Below are 11,754 nucleotides of genomic sequence, written 5' to 3' on the forward strand. Positions count from 1 at the left end.
GGATGCAGAATAGAGAGTGCTGAGAAGAAAATTTATAGCTCTAAAGCTTACATTAAAAAAGAAGAAAGACATCACCTCAAAACTGGAAGAACTAGAAAAGGAACAGAAAACTAAACCAAAAGTGAGCAGATGGAGATAAATAAAATAGAAAACAAATTAACAAGAGACTCAACAAAATCAAACCTCGGTTCTTTGAAAAAATCAATAAAATTGACATACTTTTAGCTAAACTGACAAATAAAAGAGAGTGGATACAAATAAGGAAAATCAGAAATGAACTGTGGAACATTACTACTGACCCTATTGAAATAAAAAGGACTATAACAGGATACCATTAACAACTGTATACCAATAAATTGGAGAACCTAGAATAAATGGACAAATTCTTAGCAAAACGTAAACTACCTACATTGACTCAATGCAAAGTGTTAATAATAGGGTGTATCCTGTATTTTATGTCTGATTTTTTGTAACCCTACAATGTCTCTAAAAATAGAAAATATTCAGTTGGGAATAAATGTGAGGATTGATTTCTGAGCTCTCAATTAGATTCCATTGGTCAATATGTCTGTCCTTGTGCTAAACCCAACTGTTTTGCTTACTGTGGTTTTGTAATAAGTTTTAAGACCAGTTTTAAGACCAGTGTGTGTTCTCTAACTTCATTTTTCTTTTCCAAGATGGCTTTAGCTATTTGGGGCCACTTACATTTCCATATAAATTTTATGACTGACTTTACCATTGTTGCAACGAAGGTGGTTTGAAATTTGATTAGAATCGTGTTGAATCTGTGAGTTGTTTTCAGTAGGATTGACATCTTAATGATATTTTGTCTTCCAAACCACGAACATAAAATGTTCCTTCCAATCACTTAAGTCTTCTTTGCTTTCTATCAGCTATGTTTTGTAGTTTTCTGTGTACAAGCTCTTTCCATCCTTTGTTACATTTATTCCTAGATATTTGATTCTTTGAGCTGATATTATAAATGACATTTTTCTTGATTTCTTCTTTCAACTGTTCATTGCTTGTGTACAGGTTCTAGGTTTTTTTCTTTTGGACTTTTCAGGATTTTCCCTATATAGGATCATGTCAACTGCAAATAAGGAAAGTTTTACTTCTTTCTATTCAGTTTGGATACCATTAATTTCTTTTTCTTGTGCAATTGCTTTGGCAAGAACTTCCAGTACAATGTTGAATAACAGTGGTGACACTGAGCATACTTGTCTTGTTCTTGATCTTAGAGGAAAAGGTTTTGGTCTTTCACCATTAAGCAGTATGTTAGCTGTGGGCTTTTCATATATTTCCTTAATCATGTTGAGGAAATTTCCTCTTATTCCTCTTATTATGTGGATTATTATATTAAGTGATTTTCTTATTTGAAACTGTCATGAATGCCAGGTATAAATCTCACTTTATTGTGATATATAATTCTTTCAATATGTTGCTGGATTTGGCATGCTAGTATTTTCCTGAGGATTTTTCCATCAGTATTCATGTGATATTTGTCTGTACTTTTCTTTTCTTGTAGTATCTTTATCTGGCTTTAGTATGAGGTTGATATTTGCCTCATAGAATGAATTAGGCAATGTTCACTCCTCTTCAATATTTTGGAAGAGTTTGAGCAGAATTGGAGTTAAGTCTTCTTAGAATGTTAGGGAAAATTCCCCTCTGAGGCCATCTGTTCCTGGGCTTTTCTTTGCTGGGAGGTATTCAATTATTGATTCAATAATTGATTCAATTATTGATTCAATCACTAGTAATTTGTTTGTTGGGACCTCTATTTCTTCTTGACTCATTGTAGGTAGTTTAAGTGTTTCTAAGAATGTTTCCATTTTATCTAAGGGTATCTAATTTATTGGCATACAGTTGTTCATTTTATCCTCTTATAGTCCTTTTTATTTCAGTGGAGTCAGTAGATATGTCCCCATTTTCATTTCTGATTTTTGTTAAATGTATCCTATTTTTTTCTTTACCAGTATACCTAGAGATTTGTTGATTTCATTAATCTTTTCCAAGAACCATCTTTTGGTTTTGTTGATTCTATTTTTTCTATTCTTTATTTCTTTTCTCTCCACTCTAATCTTTGCTATTTCCTTCCTTTTGCATGTTTTGAATTTAGTTTGTTATTCTTCTTTTAGTTCTTCCAGTTTTGAGTTTAGGTCTCTGATTTTAAATCTTTCTTATTTTTTTAATACAAGCATTTAGCCTTATAATTCTCCCTCTCAGAACTGCAATTGTTGTATTTCATAAATTTTGATATGTTGTATTTTCATTTCCATTTGCATCAAGATATTTCCTAATTTTGCATATGATTGTCTCTTTAACCCATTGGTTAAGAGTGCTTTGTTTAAATTCCACATATTTGTGAGTTTTCCATTTCTCTCTCTGTTACTGATTTCCAGCTTAATTCTATTGTGGTTGGAGAATATATATTTCATTCTTTCACTTATTTTTGGATTTATGGAGACTTGGTTTGGGATCTAACATATGGTCTATCCTGGAGAATGATCCATGTGCATTTTAGAAGTATGTGCATTTTTTTATGGAGGGTGAAGTTTCAAATGTTTTATCTATGTCTGTTCTACTTGGTTTAGAGTATCCTTCAAGTCATGTATTTCCCAATTGATCTTCTGACTAGATTTCCTATCCATTATTGAAAGTGAGGTATAAAAGTCTACTACTTTTAATGTAGAATCATCAATTTCTCCTTTCTAATCTGTCAGTATTTGCTTCATATATTTTGAGGGCTCTGCTCTTAGGTGCATATACATTTATAATTTTTCCATTTTCTTGTGGAATTCTCTTCTTTTGTAGTATATAATGACTATCTTTGTCCCTCATATACATTTTTGCCTTAAAGTTTATTTTATCTGATATTAATAATGCTATTCAAGCTATCTTTTGGTGACTACTTGCATGCTATATTTTCTTCCATCCTTTCACTTCAACTTGCTGGTATTTTTTAATTTAAGTTGAGTGTCTTGCAGACAGCTAGTGGTTCATGCTTTTTTACCCATTCTGCTAAACTCTGCATTTTTACTGGAGAGCATAATTCATTTAAACTTAAAATGACTAATGATAATGCAAAGCTTTCTTCTGCCATACTGCTGTTTATATACTAAATATATAACAATCTTATTTGGTTTGATAACAACTTATCTTCCATCACATATACAGATACATTTCTTATATCCCTTCATCCACTACCCTTTGTTCTGGTGGAAGGACCAAGTCCTGGATCTCCCTACTCTGCCATCCTCCCACAATCCTCTCTACCTACCATTTATAAGTTGCCTTTTCCTTGATTTGGTGCTTTTCCTTTTACTGGTCTTGAGAGGTTTGAGAAAAATGTTTCCAATTGTTCTTTTTGTTTATTTAAATTTTCCTTGGGGGACAGATACCTGGAACTTCTCACACTGTCATCTTGGTCAAAGATGGGTGTCTCACTCTTTCTAGGTCACATTTTTGATCAGGTCTCCCCATCACTTACAGAATGAAGCCTTGATTCCTCAGCCAGGAGTTCAATGTTCATTGGGATGAGGACCCAGCTGGCCTTTCTGCCCTTACCTCCTGCCACTCCTCCACCACATCCCATATCTTGACACACTGAACTAATCTCCACTGCCACAACATCCCCCTCATAAAAACACCACCCTCTCCCATTCCCTCTCTCTTGGTTACCATTGCACCACCCCTTCCTGGTTCTCTTCCAATCCATCTTACTGTTTCATCTCCAATTTTCTATTGACCTTCTCATTCTCCACCTCTTCATAAGTGCTAGGGCTCCCTGTGATTCATTCTTAGCCCAATTCATGTTTCACTGCATGATTTCTTCCTGAGTGATGACATCCACCATCAAGCTTTTAACCACCACCTACATGCTCATTACACCTAGATCTATGCTTTCATCTATATGAAATTTCTCCTGATCTTTAGTCCTAAACATCCTACTGGATGATGTCTCCTGAACATCACAAAGACATTTCAAACTCACAATGTACAAAACTGAACATGCCTTCCATGTCCCATACTTGTTTCTATTTACTCATCACCACCATCATCCACACCATCACCCCCACCATTACCCATGCCAAAAACTTGGAACTCTCCACTCACTCTCACTTTCCACATCTAAGAAATTACCAAGTCTTTCCAAATTCACTTCCTCAATAACTCTCTAATCTGTCTCCTCCTCTCCATCCTCACTTCCACTGCCTTGATTCTGGTCCTAATCCTCTCTGGACTTTTCTCCTTCAGTAGTCTCCTCCCTGCTATCCCTGCCTACATTCTGTAATGCCTCCAACCCATCTGGCAATTTGAGTCAAATACCTACATTGAAAATCTTATGCCATTGCACTATTTGAAGCTTTTCACTGGTTCTAATTTTCCAGACAAAAATATTCAGTTCTCCATAGTTGTTAAATATTTTTTATGTGCCGGGGATTATGCTAGGTGTTAGGGATAAAGTGGTCCCTGCCCTTAAGGAATCTAATATCTATCTAAGAAGGCACACACATAAACATATAATTATAATATAATGTGATAAATTCTGTGATAAAAATATTGATAGAGCATTGCAAGGGCATGAGACTGAGTCTCTTGTAGGCAGGGACTGTGTCTTCCTAATCTTTGAATGCCAAGCTTTTGAGGCAATTTCCAATTTAATATAGCTTTAAAATGCTGAACAAATGATCCTCTCTGATCCTCAGTTCCTTTGTATGTAAAATGGGGAGGAAAATCTCTTTCTCACATATCAAACAAATGCAATATATGGACTTTGCTTGAAACCTAACTTGAATAAACCAATCTTAAATTTATTTTTAAGCCAGAGAAATTTGAACACTCTAGATATATTTTATGATTTAAACATATTTTAGATGCAATAATAGTACTGTGTTTCTTTTAAAAAGTGTTCTCTTTTAGATATATGTGTGAATATGAATGAAATGGTATGATACCTGGAATTTGCCTCAAAATAATCCAGTGGTGTTGGCATGGGGGGAAATGGGTAAGGGTATAACAGAAACAAGATCAGCCATGCACATGTTCATAATTGCTGAAGCTGGGTGATAGTTTTTTTTTAAATGGCAGCATCTATTTCATGGGTGGTCATAGCAATTACATGAAATGATTATATAAAATGGCTGTTACAGCAACTGCCTCCTCAAAAATATTAGGTTTGCTTCTACTCCTATCCTTTTAACCCCACCATGGTGGCATATCAGAGTAAACAGCAAGTCAGTGAGGTAAGAAATAGAAGCTCATCATCCACAGAACTGTAAACATACTCAGCACATTTCTCTCCTCTCTTCAGCAATGACAGAGTGGCTAGAGTGTCAGGCAGTCCTCTGAGCAGTCTAGGACAAGAATGGCAGGGCTTTAACACTGGAAGAAAAAAGTGAAAGAAATCATGGCTTGAACTTCTTTGGAGAGAAGAGAGAAAATAAGGTTAGATTTAAACACATTCTCTGAGCTGAAATGGGCTGGTTTATTCCAGTTTTCCTTTTATTCTTGAATCCCCTCTGCAATATTGCCACCTGGTGTTTATACAGCATCTCTTTACCTTATTTTCCAGATGTAAAGCCTGCTCTGATATACTGTGAAAGTTTTGAAAGGGAATGGCCCATCTCAGTGAAATGCTCCTGATTTATTCAAGCAACATTGATCATAGCCTCCCTTCATATCTTCCCTCATGCTCTGTAAGATGTCATATACTCATAACTTCTGTTATAGCAATTATCACCTTGTATTATAATTGCTTATCTGTCCACATTCATTCATTAGTTCATTCAATAAACTTATTTTCTAAGTGTCTACTTTGCAACAGGCACTTAATTAGGCATGGGAAATACAATGTTGAACAAAAGCTATTTGAGCAAGGACATGTAAACAGAGAATTAAAATAGTCTTAAAATTTTTGAGTGCTTAGTATATACCAGCAACTTTTTTAAAGTTTAACACATACATGCATTCTCATTTAATTCTCATAATAAGTCAATGAAGTAGGTGCTAGTCTTATTCCATTTTCAAATGAGGGAACAGAGGCACAGAGAGTTTTGGTAAGTTGCCCTGGCAGTCTGGGGTGGATATTTTTCACCTGATATTTTTATTTTTTTTGATTCAGCATTTATGGAGACATTCTCCAGTCTCTACCATCCTCCAGAACACTAAGCAAGTGGGATTTTTACTTTTTCACTGAATCTCTTGGGAAGTTTTTTCAGTGGATGTTGCCATGTAGATCACATCACCTCAGCAGTGCTGTTTTTGATTTACTATTTTGCCAGATAGAGGCAGTTCTGGTGGCTTCTACTGGCCTTTCCTACCATAATGGTCCATACTCCACAAGTCAGGGAAACAATGTGGTGATTCCGCCAGTTGCTGTATGTCTGTTCAAGTCATGCATTCTGAAACTGTAGTAATAACCACAGAATATGCTCAGGGACCCACTGGAACCACAGTGAGATCAATTTGAGCCAAAACACCATTGATCACTGGATCTCCATATGCCCCTACTTTGACTGGTTGACCACAGTGGGTCTCCTAGAATTAATGTCACTTCTGAGCCAGTGTCTAATGATCCCATAAAATTCTGATCATTTCCTTTCCCCCAATGCACAGTTACCCTGGGAAAACACCATAGGTCACCTTGTGGAAGGCTGGTAGGAATATTAACAGTACAAATTTTTAGCAGTGTAGCAGGGTCATTCCCCAAGATGACCCAGCCTTCCCTTCATTCAAGGAGCCCTGGGTATGCAAACTGTCTGAAGTCTGAGAATTGATTAAGGGGCTGTGACTCTCTGTTTTTGTGATTCAAGTTAGACTTTTGTTCACTTGACCTAGAACAAACTCTTCTGCTTTTACAGATCAAGTAAGAATTTAGTTGACTGCCTATCTATTTTATTTCTATGTACCCCATGATCTACTAGCCAATAAAAACTATTTTGTTTACTGCTTTGAGTCTCCTGTCCATTGAAATAGCCATGCCCATCTTGTCTTTGTCAATTAAACATTACCACTTGGATTCTGTCAGCCTGAGATCTGATCATCCACACTGTGTTTAAAGATCCAAATTCAGTGACAGCAGTTCCCACAGTAATATAAGATGTATAGTGGAGCACAACTACAGAGTTCTTCATGGATGATGGAGTTCGGGTCACAAATCTATTCCTCACAGTCCTGGTAAAAGTTTAACAGCAGACAACCAATGAGGTTGGAAATTTAATTTATATTGTAATCCAGCCACTCACACTATGAGATCCTGGGTTTCATCTACAGAAATCCAAAGTCTGTGGCTTCATAGAATAATATTTTCTTTCAAGTCACACATAAAATCTTTCATGTCCTTCATGTGACACTTAAATTGGAAATTTGAAGACTTGAGCTTATCACTTTCTTTACAACTGTATCCAGCACATTTAAGGACAAGCAACCAACATCATTATACTTTTTCTCTCCACGAATCTCTGTTGAGGTTTCAAAGACAATCTCTCCCAGAGCCTTGCCTCTTACAAGAATTTGAGTAGCCATATTTAGTGGTGTCTGTCTATTTCCAACTCATGCATTGACTATCAGTGACTATCTTGATTGCTGGAAATAGAATCATCAATGTCTTTGAATCTAATAAGATTAGAGAATGAGTTCTAAAACCCCAGAGCCAATTCAGAAATTTCATCCTTAACATTCTGTTTCTCAAGAACCACTCCCAGTAACAAAATCTGTATTCAACAGAGTTCTCTAGGGAAATAGGAACAAGATACACACACACACACACACACACACACACACACACACACACAGACATATATACATATATATGATTATTATTTTTATAGGAACTAGCACATATAACTGGGTATGGACAAATCCAAATTTGGCCACATGTTGGGAACTCCAATGAGGGTTTTTGATGAATTCCCCAGGAGAAGCTGGCTGGCTGAAGTAGAGATGAAAATTCTCCCTTCTACCTGATGTAATTATCCTTTCTCCTTTTAAAGAATTCAACTGCTTGGATAAGTCATCTCCTATTGTTGAAGACAGTCTCCTCAGTTGATTGTAGATGTAATCAGCCAAAGATCCAATCAACTTACTGATGACTGAAATCCATGAAATATCCTCACAGTAACAATCATTCCAGTGATTGTTTGACCAAATGACTGGACACCATAACCTGACCAAGTTGACATGTGAACTTAACCATCATATTCACCAAAAGGGAATTAATCTAGAAATCAATTATGGAGGGAAAATTGGAAAGTTCACAAACATGTGGAAATTAAACAATATACATTTTAAAAAACCAACGGGTTAAAGAGCAAATCACAAGGGTTATTGGGAAATATCTTGAGGCAAATGAAAATGAAAATGCAATAAACAAAAATTTATGGAATGAAGAAAAGACAGAGCTGAGAGGGAATTTATAAACCTAATGCTTACTTTAGAAAGAAGAAAGATTTCAAATCAGAGATCTAACCTCAAAACTGGAAAAACTAAGAAAAGAAGAGCAAATTAAACCCAAAACAAGCAGAAGGAAGGAAATAAAATATAGCAGAGATAAATGAAATAGAGAAAAAATATAGAGAAAAAATATAGAGAAAAAAGAGAACACAAAAGGTCCTTGAAAACATCAATAAAATCAGCAAACCTTTAGTAACAGAAAGAGAAAAGAGAGGGCACAGATAACTAAAATCAGAAATGAAAAAGGAGACATTACTATCAATCCCACTAAAATAAAAGGACTGTAAGAGGGTACTATGAACAACTATGCTAATAAATTAGATACTCTGCATGAAATGGACAAATTATTAGAAACACCCAAACTACCTATGCTGACTCAATAAGAAATAGAAGATCTCAACAAACCAATAACTTCTAGAAAGATTTAGTCAGTAATCAAAAACCTCCCAGAAAAGAAAAGCCCAGGACTAGATATCTAATCAGGGAAATATAATGAAACCTTCCAAGAAACTTAACAGCAAAACTTGCTCAAACTGTTCCAAAAAGATTGAAGTGGAAGGGACACACTCTAATTTCTTCTGAGGCCAATATCACCCTCATAGCAAAGCAAGATAAAGATACCCACAAGAAAAGAAATTTATAGACCAAGAAATTCTACAACTTCACAAGAAAATGAAAAACCACCAAATTAAAAAATGAGTAAAAGACTTGAATAGCCATCTCTCCAAAGAAGATATTCAAATGGAAATAAAACACATGCAAAGATGCCCAACATCACTAGCCATTAGGTTAATGCAAATCAAATTGAAAATGAGAAGCCATTTCATACCCAGTAGAGTGGTTCCTATGACAACATCAGAAAATTACAATTTTGGAGAGAATGTGGAGAAATAGGAACAACTCACTCATTGCTGATGGCAATGTAAAACAGTGCAGCTGCTGTGGAAGAGAGTTTTATGGATCTTCAGAAAGTTCAATATAGAATTACCATATGACCAGACAGTCCCACTCTTAAGTATATACCCAAAAGAATTGAAATATGGACTCATGCAAATATTGCACACTGATGTTCACAGCAGCATTATTCACAATTTCCAAAAGATGGAAAAAGCCCAGTGTCCATCACTTGATGAATGGGTAACAAAATGCGGTATACACATACAATGGAGTATTATTCTGCTGTAAAAAGCCTCAAGGAAAATTGAAAATTAACACAGAACTGAATGAAAATGAAATTACAGGGGATTAAATTTTGTGAGATGCAACTATTCCTGTGCTTAAAGGGATTTTTCTAGCACTAAATGCTTTGTTAGTAAAGAGGAAATGTCTCTAATCAAGAATCTAAGATTCTGGGACTGGAAATCATCAACATGGTGATGTAAGCAGCTAGTGATGAGTGCAAGATCCACTTCTGCTGAGGAGAGGAGTGTCAAGAGCAGCACCATGGTTTGGACTGAATGTGTGATGTACAATTCTCAGAATTCCTCATTTACTCTTCCTCTGTGGATGTGTTCTGTTGGAATCTTTAACATTGGAATGATGGACATGTGTTCTCTACAAAGTAGCTCAACAGAAGAACCTTGAAGGCTATGTGGGATTTGCAAATTTCCCAAATCAAGTATACAGAAAATCCATGAAGAGAGCGTTTGAATTCACACTCATGGTCATTGGTGAATCTGGATTGGGAAAGTCAAAGTTAGTCAACTCATTATTCCTCACAGATTTATATTCTCCAGAGTGTCCAGGTCCTTCCCATATAATAAAAAAGACTGTACAGATGGAACAATCCAAAGTTTTAATCAAAGAAGGTGGTGTTCAGCTGCTGCTCACAACAGTTGATACGCCAGGATTTGGCGATGTGGTAGATAATAGTAATTGTTGGCAGCCTGTTATTGACTACATTGAAAGTAAATTTGAGGACTACCTAAATGCAAAATCTCAAGTGAACATATGAAAAATGCCTAACAACAGGATTCAGTGCTGTTAATATTTCATTGCTCATTCAGGGCATGTACTTGAACCATTGGATATTGAGTTTATGAAGTGCTAACTTGAAAAAGTGAATATCATCCCACTTATTGCCAAAGCAGACACACTCACACCAGAGAAGTGCCAACAGATTTAATAATCTGTTATTATTAAAAAACAGATAATGAAAGAAATCCAAGAACATAAAATTAAAATATATGAATTTCCAAAAACAGATGATGAAGAAGAAAATAACCTTGTTAAAAAGATAAAGGAACATTTACCTCTTGCTCTGGTGGGTAGTAATACAATCATTGAATTTAATGGCAAAAGGGTCAGAGGAAAGCATTATCCATGGGGTGTTGCTGGAGTTGAAAAATGGTGAACATTGTGATTTTACAATTCTAAGATATATGCTGATAAGAACACACATGCAGGACTTGAAAAAGGTCATTAACATACACTATGAGAATTACAGAAGGAGAAATCTGGCAGCTGTGACTTGGAGTTGATAACAAGAATAAAGGGCAACTTACTAAGAGCCCTCTGGCATAGATGGAAGAAGGAAGGAGCATGTAGCCAAGATGAGGAAGATGGAGATGGAGATGGAGCAGGTGTTTGAGATGAAGGTCAAAGAAAAAGTTCAGAAACTGAAGTCTTCTAAAGCTGAGCTTCAATGGTGCCATGAGCAAATGAAAAAGAATTTGGAAGCAAAGCACAAAGAATTAGAGGAAAAACATCATCAGTTTGAGGATGAGAAAGCAAACTGGGAAGCTTAACAATGTATATTAGAACAACAGAACTCTTCAAGAACCTTGGAAAAGAACAAGAAGAAAGGGAAGATATTTTAAACCTTTATTGATCACCAGTCATGTATTAGTTGCCAATTTGCCAGCTTGGATGTCAGTGTTTGTTGGATCCATTTGACCAATTTGCACCAGTTTTACCCATAATGATGGCTTTAACAGCATAACAAAACATTATTTTATTGTTGTTGTTCTTGATGGAGAGTAAGATGCCTTGAATTGTCTAGGGTTGTTGTGTACATAGAAGGTAACAGCTCTAATTTTCTTTCCTACTTTTTTCCTTTTTTTTAAAACAAATGTCTTCAGTTTGATGCAAGAGAATATTTTATTGTTCTGGTGGTTTGATTGTTTACAAGATATCTGAAATAAGAGGACTCTGAAAGGTTTTCATTGAGGATAAATTGCCATAACATGAGCAAACTATGCTTCTCTGTGATAATTATAATACAGAAGTTCCATTCAATGCAGCATATACAATAATGTAATTTAATCTAATACAGTTGACCCCATTTTTTTTTACACATCCATT

At 35.6% G+C, this 11,754-nt stretch overlaps 1 pseudogene; it reads left to right on the plus strand.

Annotated features, from left to right (window-relative positions):
- Positions 1–9,843: 9,843 nt before the first annotated feature.
- LOC119523202 lies at positions 9,844–11,270 on the plus strand (annotated as a pseudogene).
- Positions 11,271–11,754: the final 484 nt, after the last annotated feature.

Source organism: Choloepus didactylus, chromosome X (genome assembly GCF_015220235.1).
Source record: "Choloepus didactylus isolate mChoDid1 chromosome X, mChoDid1.pri, whole genome shotgun sequence".
Taxonomy (NCBI): domain Eukaryota; kingdom Metazoa; phylum Chordata; class Mammalia; order Pilosa; family Megalonychidae; genus Choloepus; species Choloepus didactylus.